At 38.1% G+C, this 13072-nt stretch overlaps 2 protein-coding genes across 5 annotated transcripts in view; one reads left to right on the top strand and one right to left on the bottom strand.

The window, feature by feature from the left end:
• The window catches only part of LOC139455476 (protein MTO1 homolog, mitochondrial-like), a 191453-nt gene that overhangs the window by 76818 nt on the left and 101563 nt on the right, over window positions 1-13072 (bottom strand). The gene's annotated exons all lie outside the window — the stretch shown is intronic.
• The window catches only part of LOC139456273 (5-hydroxytryptamine receptor 4-like), a 120564-nt gene that overhangs the window by 55776 nt on the left and 51716 nt on the right, over window positions 1-13072 (top strand). Inside the window, exon 1 of one of the 4 annotated variants that reach the window (XM_071237895.1) lies at window positions 472-1527. The exons of the other annotated variants lie outside the window; for them this stretch is intronic. The gene's annotated coding sequence lies outside the window, so the exon portion shown is untranslated. Of the gene's footprint in view, window positions 1-471; window positions 1528-13072 lie in introns of those variants that run through there. 4 annotated transcript variants of the gene reach the window in all.

Below are 13072 nucleotides of genomic sequence, written 5' to 3'. Positions count from 1 at the left end.
ATGGTTGAGATACCTGGATTGGTGCTGTCATATTGATTCGGGATCTGTAGTGGCAACAGTGAGATATATACTTTCACAGACAGGGATTATAAAGTGGCAGTGCTTGGAGATACCGGTGCCAAGTGTGGTGACTTGGTAGCAACTCATTGATTGAGGTCCTAAGGTGCTTCACTTGAATATATTCAGGGAATTAACCAGTTTGGTGGTGACGATGCTTTTTCTCAACAAGGGATTATTGGCATAAAGTAAAATATACACCGGTACACAAGAAAGTAATCCTTGGTGGCAACTCTGAAAGTCAGTGTACGAGAAACTTTTATTTTGATACATTGAACCCTTTTTGTGGCAATAGTGCAGTGTCCTATGGTGGCAACTTTGGGATGCAATTAACCCTTTTGGGACAAAAGTGTTGTGTCTGTTAACAAATATGGTGTCAACTTTTGGATGCAATTAACCCTCTTGGGACAAAAGTGCTGTGTCTGTTAACAAATATGGTGTCAACTTTGGGATGCAATTAAACCCCTTGGGGCAAAAGTGCTGTGTCTGCTAACAAATATGGTGGCAACTTTGGGATGCAAGTCTTTGATGGGAATGCTACGAGTCAAGTAATTCACAAGTGCCAATAGTGTTGTGTAAGTTAACAATTATGGTGGCAACTTTGGGATGCAATAAACCTTTTTGTGGCAACTCTGAGTAATTCCTTTGTGGCAACCTGGTGGCAAATCTTGAATGCATAAAATATGTAAGTGGCAAAAGCTGGCAACAAGTCAACATGTTTGGTGACATCTGTAGAAAATAAAACATTTTGCCTAAACCTAGTGACTCAACCCTTTTGGTGTCAACAATGGCATACAAATAAACAATTTTTTAGGTAGTGAGCATAAATTGAGTGGTATAACAGTGGGATACAAGTTTTTTTTCTCCTGGCACAGTAAGGAAACCCTTAGACTATTTTTACCGGAACTACACCAAGTTATATCTTTGACACACCACTCGAGATACTCGGATCATTAAGGCGTGTGGCAGAGTCAGTGGGCGAACAGGATAGATCATGGAAAATGCAAGGTGTGTTGCTAAAGACCACAAGCACATCCCAGGCTTAAATACACTGTTCGGGGACCAATAGGTGAACACCATCCGCTTCAACGCAAGGTATGGGTTTGAATCCCACACGACTAATATTCTACATACAGGACCTGACTACCTCCAGCCTATCCACTGTCATAGCACAGGGTAAGGACAAGAACTTCCAGATCTCGGACAAGGTTCTGTGGAAAGATTTATACTTTTAGAAAGAACTCAACACAGCTAGGTTATATTCCCCTCCACAACCATTCTGAAAAGGAATATTCTTAGAAGTGACGTTTAGATTCCTGCGAGTTCCAGCCATAGGAGTTGGATACAAGGCTTGATGCACATTTTCATGCATGTTAAGCAGTGAGATGAGAAGCTAGAGGAATGCTTATGAGGGCTATGGATGTAAACAATACCGGAGTGGAGAGGCTATGGAGATATGCGCCTCTAGAGGTAGGTACGTCTCTCTCAAGGTAAATGACTGCCTTGTGACTCAGTAGTAGGAGTATTCTTGTCTCAGTGTATCGAGCGCTTCTAAAGTGCCACTAAAACAAATGCTTAGCTCGCTCATATTAAGCTTATCCTGGTCTGATCAAGCTTATTGAGCATATTCACAGATTCAGTGATCATTCTTGTTTGAGTGGTCATGGGTCAAACAGACAGGCCCAGAGGTCAAAGGGACCGGTCATTTATTACAATGAGGGTGTCAGTGGTTTTGATGCATATAGCTGAAAATATTGACCCTCCCCTAATGCTTGTCATGTTTTTGGATGACCCGCCCAATGTCCTGGTGCATTGTTTTCATGACCCCCTTGAAAGGACAAAATGCAAAAGTACTTTAAATTTTATAATAAAATGTTCATTTTACCATGACTCTCCCCAAATATGTGTATTATTTTTTATGACTCGCCCATGATCATCCCAATCCATACTTTATACAAATAATTGCCCTTGGTGAGGTCACTATGCAAAAACAAGGACCCGAGGACTTAACCCATGAGGAGGTCTGGTCAGACCGCCGAAGGGGTCGGGTCAGAAATTGATTGCACAATAATTATGATTCTCATGAAAATGATGATTATGATTATGATACCTTTATCAAAAGACAGATGTGTAGAAGAGTTTCAGACTGTGTCCTGTCTTCATAGAGCATTGTGTGAAGGACAAACAAAGTCTGTTTTTTTCAGTTTCTCTTTTTCAAAAAGGCAAAAATAGCATGTATTTCATCAGCTGTGGGCTTTCCAGGCAGCGTCTAGACACCTCACCTTGAAATCATTCCATCACATGGATGAACTATTCAACTGATAGGCAGATAGAGTCACACACTGCACACTGAAGATGTATGTGAAACTAGAAGTACCGGACCACCTCCATGGTCTAGTGGTAGAGCGTCCGCCCAGAGAGCGGAAGGTTCACAGTTCGATCCCCGGCTGCGTCATACCAAAAGACGTTAAAAAGGGGTACTTGTTGTTACCCTGTCTGACGCTCGGCATTAAGGGGCTAAAACAAGGACTGGTTGGCTCAGAGTCAGTATACTGTGTCTGAGTGGGGTATTCATGTTAAACTGCGGCATGGTATCTCAGTGAGCTAGCACTATAAATCGGCAACAGTCCTGACTAGTACAAGCAGCCACACACACACACACACACACACAAACACACACACACACACACATACATTCACATTGCTATATAAGTGCAATAATCTTGGACGCTATGTTAAACCCAATTTCACCTCACCTCACCTCACCTCACCTCACCTCACCTCACCTCACCTCACCTCACCTCACCTCACCTAGAACTACCCGTGCTACAACTTACAACTTGATAATGTGTACCGTATTTGACGTAATAAGTGCCCCGCTCTAATAAGCGCCCACAGTGATATTTGCTAATATATTGGCCAGTGAACAATCCCAATTAGCACCCCTTCCAATTGATCAGTGTACTTATTTATTTACAAGACTTATTTATTTACGTATAATATGCAACGTGTGATATGTGCACACGTAATTATGGGCAATTAAATTCTGGAAAAATATATCCGTTGTACATAAACATTTCAGGCTGTCAGCACAAACCACGACATTTATCTTTCAACTCTGTTTTTTTCACTAAAATAATATTTCAATAAGAGCCCCCTATTTCTAATTTTGAGAGCGCCCTCGTCGAATACGGGAATGATTCAAGATTCACGCTCATTGTACACTGATGAAGGTAGTACTGCCACTCCAGGCAAAGGATGACTACAAGCTTAAATTGAATCTACACTCAATTACTGCTTGTCCAGTGAGCAACACTCTGAGTGATCACAGCTAGACTAACATGATCCACATTCTACCAGCAGATTGGCCTCTCATAAACTGAAAACTTTGTACTCATGACTAATTTAGGGCTCAGGTGTTCCAGTTGTCACAATTTACTGTGCAGTGTTGTGTCCCTTTGGCACACCAGAATCCTATGATTGTGGTTCCAATCTTCAGATTCACCATGATTATGACCCTTGGCAACCTGGACCAAAAAACCAGCAATTGATATTATGAGCAATGTCCCACTCGGGTACGAAGACAAGCACTCAACAGAGTCACAGAGCCTGACCACCTGATCGATTTAGTCTCCAAGCAAAGATTGCTGCGGACCTATTTTCTTTCCCAGACATTTTTCTTGACATCCAGTGAATCATTTATTTGAGTATTTTCTGAAAAGGATGATGATGATGATGATGATGATGATGATGATGATGATGATGATGATGATGATGATGATGATGATGATGATTTAAAACACTCCATAACTAAATCACCAAGTCTGATGACCTGATCCATTACCGGTAAGTCACTTCTTCATGTAAGGACTAGCAATTAGGCTGCCAGGGACCAATTCTGACCTGGAATTCCCATAGAGGTAAATCTTAGAGCAAGTAGAGTGCACAGGAAAATAATTACAACAATAAATTTGTAGGATACTTTTGGCACCTGTTGAAATTTTGAGCCCTTACAAGAGAGCCCTCCTCTCCTCATTAGGAGGGAGTTATAGGGTATTATCACATGTCTAGATTAGGGCTGATATTGCAGTGATCTCCCAGGTCATTGTGGCCTGGCTTCTGTGATCAAAGGTGTATCAAAGCCAGCATCCATCCTCCTTCGAAAGATTATGAGGAAGACAGGTGGTGCTTGCAACTACATGGCCGATCATTAATACAAAGTGAATGTGAAATGATTCTGTGATGTGGAAAAGTTTGCAGAATTAGTTATAAGGCACATTATGAAGTAGAGAAAGGCTCCATCTTATATTTTTGAAACTTCAATACATATTAGCAGCTTAATTTAAAAAATATATTGGTAAAAATTACTTCACAGAAATCAGTACCCGAGTTATTGCTACTGATGTTGTAATTTATTATATACTTCAGTGTGAAAGACTGAGTTTTCTGAAGTTGAGAAAAGTGATATTATCATTGCAGTGAACATTACACTTTACATTACACTGCAGTGAATATTACACTTTATATTACACTGCAGTGAACATTACACTATATATTACACTGCTGTGGACATAACACTTTATATTACACTGCAGTGAACATTACACTTTATATTACACTGCAGTGAACATTACACTTTATATTACACTGCAGTGAACATAACATTATATATTACACTGCAGTGGACATAACACTATATATTACACTGAAGTGGACATTACACTATATATTACACTGCAGTGGACATAACACTATATATTACACTGCAGTGGGCATTACACTATATATTACACTGCAGTGGACATAACACTATATATTACACTGCAGTAGACATTACACTATATATTACACTGCAGTGAACATTACACTATATATTACACTGCAGTGAACATCACACTTTATATTACACTGCAGTGAACATAACATTTTATATTACACTGCAGTGAACATTACACTTTATATTACACTGCAGTGAACATTACACTTTATATTACACTGCAGTGAACATTACACTTTATATTACACTGCAATGAACATAACCCTTTATATTACAATGCAGTGAACATTACTCGTTATATTACACTGCAGTGAAGATTACACTTTTTATTACACTGCAGTGAACACTAACTTTATATTACACTGCAGTGAACAATACAGATAATAATACACTGCAGTGAACATTACACATTATATTACACTGCAGTGAACATTACACATTATATTACACTGCAGTGAACATTAACTTTATATTACACTGCAGTGAACATTACAATTTATATTACACTGCAGTGAACATAACACTTTGACGGAACTTTTGTCTTACAAGATTTAGATATTATCTCCCATTTATTGTAAGAGTCTATTCTGGTGTCCCCCGCCGTGATATTGCATGAATATTGCTAAAAGCGGTGTTAAACAATGCTCACTCACTCACTCACTGTAAGTGTTCAGCCTGAATGCAAACTGTTGACTTCCTATTTACATGAGTTCTACATTGACGAGGCACAATGATGACAGGTGGTCATTTATGAAGTTAATATCACTTTTTGACATTTTTTTTTCTTCTGAAAATGTTTCATTATAAACAGTAAATTTCTCATTTAACTCGTCAATCGAAACTTATAATTCATGTGCCATTTTTGTTACTTGACCAGTGTGTATTCTTTCGCTTCCTGCAACGGTCTCAGAGATTTCAAGAATATTTTTGAGTTGAAATTGATTTTGTATATAATCATATCCAAATTTATGATGAATTTTTGTTGTTGACATCAATTATTTTTTGTTACTTTTGTTTATATTTTATAAGATTTTTCAAACATTGAACTACTTTTTATGTCACAATTACAAGGGGTGGTGAGATATCCCTGCATGGTTGATATTCCATTTTTTGGTGAAATATGGGATAGGCGAGAGAAGACATTTACATGAAAAATGAGAAAAACATGATATTTCATGAGACACATGGAATTTCCTCCATATATTTCCATGGCACACAAAACTGATTCTCATCAAGTGTATATTGAAGTAGAATGACATGATTATCCCTATCAAAAGTTGAGTATATATCCCCTCACAGTTCCTGCACTACCTGTTTTATTTTCACAATGTTTACTTGTATGTTCCTTGGACAGAATGTATTGCTCCCAAAGAAGAAATCAGATTGTTTATAACACTCCAATCTCATGTCACTCATAATAAAAAAAACCTCTCCCTGAAAAAACAATTTACTCCAAATATTGACCTACTCTGATATCATTACAACATGATATAACAAGCACCTGTCATTATGGTCGTCAATTATGGAAATAATTGGTCTTTATTTGATGTACAGATAGGGTATGATGACATGGTGGACAGGTGATTGACAGGCCTAGTATTGTTATATACAACAACCTCTCCACATGCTGTAATTAGCAATGGAGCACAGGTATTTGCATACACTTATCAGGTGAAAACATTGATTGTAGATAATATTTACAGGTAATGTTATCTTTTGAAGAGATAATTGCACTTTTCCTATCAAAACAATATCGCATTAATGACTGACTATGCATAACATTAAAAAATGTTATATTGTGATTTACTTTATATTAACATGACATATTGACAAGTGGCCTTACAGTGAGGCCATAGTGTATGACTGTATGGCCTTACAGTGAGGCCATGGTGTATGAATGACATATAGCCTTACAGTGAGGCCATGGTGTATGACTGTATAGCCTTACAGTGAGGTCATGGTGTATGACTGTATGGTCTTACAGTGAGGCCATGGTGTATGACTGTATAGCCTTACAGTGAGGCCATGGCATATGACTGTATAGCCTTACAATGAGACCATGGCGTATGACTATATGGCCTTACAGTGAGGCCATGGTGTATGAATGACATATGGCCTTACAGTGAGGCCATGGTGTATGAATGACATATGGCCTGACAGTGAGGCCATGGTGTATGAATGACATATGGCCTGACAGTGAGGCCATGGTGTATGAAAGACATATGGCCTTACAGTGAAGCCATGGTGTATGACTGTATGGCCTTACAGTGAGGCCATGGTGTATGACTATATGGCCTTACAGTGAGGCCATGGTGTATGACTGTATGGCCTTACAGGGAGGTCATGGTGTATGACTGTATGGCCTTACAGGGAGGCCATGGTGTATGGCTGAGATGTGGCCTCTGGAAAGCCACTTTACGGGAAGACACACAACTCTCTGTTGTGGCCTGGTTGATGTGTCGAGATACTACTTGGGTGAGAACTAAGGAACACCCTCAAGGGAAGACACAACTCTTTGCTGTGACCTGGCCAAAGTGTCGAGTTCTAGAATTGGGTGTGGGTGAAGATACATGCACCAAGCAAGACACACAACTAGAACAGAAAATCATTTTCACAGATCAGAAAAATATCATCGTCTGCCGAAGAAAACACAAAACTATCCCTGTCCATTTCCATTCTTCTATGAATAACATTTATAGTAATATCTCTACTCAAGATCCCCATTCATTCATGGCATATTTATTTCTTTCCTAATGTGTTTTGATTATGTGAGGTTCCCATTGAATGTGACATCGCCAATGATTTACAATACTCCAATGCATAATATGCAGGCAAGATAACAATCTCCCTGCTTGCTCTTCTAAAGAGAGGAATAATCTTCTTCACCCAGCCAAGCCAGGCTGTCGCCCACCAATCTCCACAACCCTAAATCCTCAAATAAGCGCCACAAATCTAATTTCTTAAAAAATCCTTACACCGATGATGCATTTAATCGAGTTCATTTTTGGGGAGAGGCATTTGTCGAATTATGTTTTCTTTCAATTGTCCCTTCTGAATGTTTCACATGTCTTAAGGAAACAGGTATTTATTTCATTCAGTTAATTAGCTACCCTTAAACATGCTTACCCAATTTTGCAAACACCTGGTGTCATCCCGATTATAAGTGGTCCATTCATAGTTTACACCCAGTTTTGACTTTTGAAGTCAATGGAATGCGTTTCATTGGATAATAGAGACTGGTTATTCTCTGGCATTGATGTTTTATATTAAATCCTTGTTTATTAAAGATTGGCTTTTAATCAAGGCAAGCGCTGATGCAAGGATTTACGGTATTTGTTGAGTTCATCAACCTTCCATGCTGCCATATTGTGATCATACAGGATAAAAGGCATTCAGGAGGATTGCAGGTTTCCCCATCAATAAACATACAGGCTTAATGGCTGGTATTATGATAGATCTTTGAGTGTATATACTAGCCGTTCCACACAAATTGAATACGGTCTTGCATCAAGTCTGTTATGATTATTTATGACACAGATGAACATGTTTCTGATGTGATAAATTTGACTAAATTGAATGCGTCCAGGTAAACATCCAGGAAAATAACTGTCATATTTCATGCAAAAAAATGAATGTTTTCATACATTTCATAATCATATATGATATACTGCAGAAATACAAAAAGGCAGCATACATCAAATACCATTTTTTAAGTAATTGGCTTGATAGGTAAGGTGTGAGCATAGATTAAGTGTGAATTTATTCATAAAGATTTCCAGAAAACACATTGGAATTTTTACGATTTTATTTTGTTTACATACAGACGATATCACATAAACATAACCATCTTTTTCAGCTGCAAATTTGAAATGAATCATTTTCATTGGCAATATATGGGTGCATGACGTGGGCTGATTTCGTTTTGGAAAAAATGTTGTTTTTGACGTGTGTCACTCATTGTTTACATACTTTATGTATGATAGCCTATATGTTGCAGACGAGATATGGGATGTATACAATGATGATATTGGTAAGAAATTATTTTGAACATTCTCACACTTGATATGAAACAAGATATCTTTAAATGATTGGTGATGGTTGTTTCTGGAATTAACAGAGTTAAGTTATTTGTTCCTTTCATTGTCAGTCCACATGAATTTGTAGTTGTACACAATATTTTTTATTTTTTTTATAACCCATGTGTCCTCTGAACTCGAAGGTAAATACATGTTTGTTAAAAGAATAGGTGATGTGAGGTGAAATTGGGTTTAAGGTTGCGTCTAAGATTATTGCACTTATTGCCCCTTAATGCCGAGCGCCAGACAGGGTAACAACAAGTACCATCTTTTAACGTCTTTTGGTATGACCTGGCCGGGGATCAAACCACAGACCTTCCGCTCTCCGGGCGGACCACGAGACCACGGAGGCGGTTCGTCATAAGAATAAAACTTGCATTCCAATACAATGTATTTTTTACCCTGCAAAACCATGACAGGAAGTCCTGAAGATGGCATGAATTGCCCTGCAGTTTCAAGCCCAAAAGTCCACTTGCCTGAAGTCCATCTTGCTGCAGCCTGTGGGGAATCTGGTGGGACTGCCTCCGTGGTCTAGTGGTCTAGCGTCCGCCCGGAGAGCGGATGGCCCTGGGATTGATCCCCAGACGCATCATACTAAAAGACGTTAAAAGAAGGTACTTGTTGTTACCCTGTCTGGCGCTAATAATCTTGGACGCGACGTTAGACCCAACTTCACCTCACCTCGAATCTCTTTCTCGATGTGTTTCCAGATGGACTTGAGCACAAAAACACATCATGACTGATGCTTGAAACATTATTTTGCGTTTTCCTTGTTTGCCAGTTAAAAAAAGTCCCAGTATACATAATCAAGTTAAACAAACCGATGGTTGATGTTATGAACACATTCACGTTGTCAGGGTATGAAGACAAGTGATTAACCAGGTCACCGAGGATGACCACCCAATCCAAATAGGTCACCAATTTGACTATCAAGTTCCTTAGACCTAGTCTAAAGCAGTCCCGATGGCGCCAAACCAATCATACATTTCTCCCTCATAATGACCAGGTCATAGTTCTTGTGATAACTTAGAAGTACACCACGTCCCTTCTGATCTGACTCAGACACAGAAGCAGACCTTAGTCAATAGGCATTAAAAATAGTACCCTTAAATGAAATAGTCAATTGCGCAAATATCTCCAATGCTCAAATTACAACATATGATCTTGTGTCCATCAGTGATTAATTGTGAAAATGTCACTAATGGTTATGAAGAGGGAGTCTGTCCATTTACATTTTTATTAACTGATTAATGGTGTCTGGCCATTGTAATAATCCAGTTATGCATGGAATCAGGTACCATCTAACAAGGAGCCCCCACATCCATTCATCTCTAATATCAGTTGTTCTATGTCAGGTTTGCTAGACAAGTATAACGATGTGTGCTGTAGGTTTTAATAATAATAATAATAATCACATTTATAATGCACCAGATTCCATTCACCTAGTGGATGCTCATAGTGCTACACTATTATTACTCCGGTCAATGGATCAGTGAGCACTCGATTTTCATTCTCATCTCACTGGGTAGTATACAACCAAAGTTGCCCGTGAGGCGCTAGAAGGTTAACAGCCACATTACCATCTCATCCTACTGGGTAACAGAACAGAGGCACATTTCGAACAAAGTCACTTGCCTAAGGAGACACCACATGGTACATGTGCTTCAGTGTGGGGCAGGACCGAAGCCCTAGAAACTCTCAGGAGTCAAGCTGCTTAACCGTGGTTATCCATCCAACTACTCTCCAAGTCCGACGTTGCTTATAACTACACCTTTGTGATCTGTGCGCTGTGCACAGGACCACGTGCCACCACAGTGCACTTTGACATCCCTGATTGGCTATAAAATCCTAAAATATTTTTTGAAATCATCTACATCAAAATATGTATATTTTGTTTCATTGTAAGTGATTTTGAAAAAGAATTTCAGATTCAAAACCCAGATTGTTACAGATATGAAAAAGATAACCCATCAACGTTTTTTCAACTTTACAGAAAAAAAATAAAACAATTATTCCTGCACATTCATTAAAAGAAGTTTAACTTCTCATCACCATATACTATTGTAACAAAGTAAAAAGAGTACCAGCAATTCCCTTGAAAAATCTTGATTAAAACTGGCAATTAAAGAATGTAATCTTAAATATCATATGTTCATATTTAGGCAAGTTATTTTTTTACTTAAGACATGAGATAACTCCATAATAAATTAATTATAAGATTTCATCCAAAGCAGAACCTTCATTTTCTTAACTTAACGTCATGAAAAAAATAAATAAATAAATATCCCAAATCATTAAAAGGCATTGGTTCACCACCAGATTGATCTGTATAGCAGGTTTCATCTAGAAATATTCAACAGTTTTAGAGTTCTGCTTCGGAAAGGAGCACTACCCTAAATTTTAGTGTATGTCCAAATTTTCGTCATGAAAAAAATAAAAAATAAAAATAAAAAATCATCAAAAGGCACCAGTTCACCACTAGACTGATCTAGTAAGTTTCAACAAGAAAAATTTAAGGGTTTGGGAGTTCTGAGTTGGGAAATAAAAACAACAACTTTTTTTCATCATGAAAAAGCAGGAAAACAAAACAATTTAAAGGGAATAAAATCCCAAATTACTAAAAGGCACCAGTTCCCAAATACGGTATAACGGTTTTGGAGTTCTTCTCCGGAAACAGAAAACAGACGGCTGATGGACGGACATGCTGATTGCTATATAATAAGACAAGACACAGCAATTTCCTTGTCTGTATGTTTTTAAATTTGGGAAAAAACACTGATATGAGGTGGGGTATCTGCTGTTGAGACAATCAGCATGGTAATCTAATCTTCAATTAATTTATTATTGTCTAATACATCTTATATGAGTATTAGCAACATACATATTTTGATGAGTCATCAACAAATATCCTTGCACAGTAACACTCTGAGGTCCACACATGCTTCTAACTTGTGTGAAACATGCACACACTGAAATAATTACAAAGGATTATCATCTCAGTGCCAATCTTCTGATTAAACTTCAAATAAGAATATCTACAAATCCACTTGAAAGTTGACCTGAGCATGCCGTTGGTGCTGTTTCCATGGCTCAGGGCAATACAGAGTCATCCATGTGTAAAAATAATTTTCTTGGCTTACTGCAAGCTTGACTGATTCTGATTGATAATAAATTTACATAGGCGATATCAAAGCACGATTTGAGGAGTGAGGTCGTGACCTCTCAGGGTCATGAGGTTCATGATGGTGGATGGTTGAAGGTATTATCTGTCATTTCCTTCATGCTGGATAATAGGCGTTATTGGACGATATTTTGATAGATGAATTATTTATTTGTCCAGGGTGATGTATAAGATATTCACATAAGAATTTTTGCATGTTTGGGAGATGAATTTCATACCTCCTTGTCAAGTTGTATTTCATAATCAACTTCCACTGATGTGAATGAAGAATTACTTCTTAATTGAACTGTGATTTATTATCCTAGTCATTTGTCCAGCTCTGATGGTAAGTTCTGACTTGATCACTGAGACAGGGGCGACACAACGTTTGTTTCCTAATACTGAAAGTAATACTGACCTGACAATTTGTATTTGCAAATTTATCTGTAAGTGACCCAACGTATACTGTTTTATCCATTGGCTTTATCCTGCTAAGCAAACTAAACATTATATCTGATATCGATCACTGAGACAGGGGCGACACAACGTTTGTTTTTTATTAACACTGAAAGTAATACTGACCTGACGATTTGTATTTGCAAATTTATCTGGGAGTGACCCCAACGGATACTGTTTTATCCATTGGCTTTATCCTGCTAAGCAAACTAAACATTATATCTGATATCGATTACTGAGACAGGGACAACACAACGTTTGTTTCCTAACACTGAAAGTAATACTGACCTGACCATTTGTATTTGCAAATTTATCTGTAAGTGACCCAACGGATACTGTTTTATCCATTGGCTTTATCCTGCTAAGCAAACTAAACATTATATCTGATATCGATCACTGAGACAGGGGCGACACAACGTTTGTTTCCTAATACTGAAAGTAATCCTGACCTGACAATTTATATTTGCAAATTTATCTGTAAGTGACCCCAACGGATACTGTTTTATCCATTGGCTTTATCCTGCTAAGCAAACTAAACATTATATC

Source organism: Haliotis cracherodii, unplaced genomic scaffold, assembly GCF_022045235.1.
Source record: "Haliotis cracherodii isolate W230 unplaced genomic scaffold, xgHalCrac1.p SCAF_11, whole genome shotgun sequence".
Lineage (NCBI taxonomy): Eukaryota > Metazoa > Mollusca > Gastropoda > Lepetellida > Haliotidae > Haliotis > Haliotis cracherodii.
Note: the sequence above shows the minus strand (reverse complement) of the source record. Positions and strands in the feature narration are given on the sequence as shown.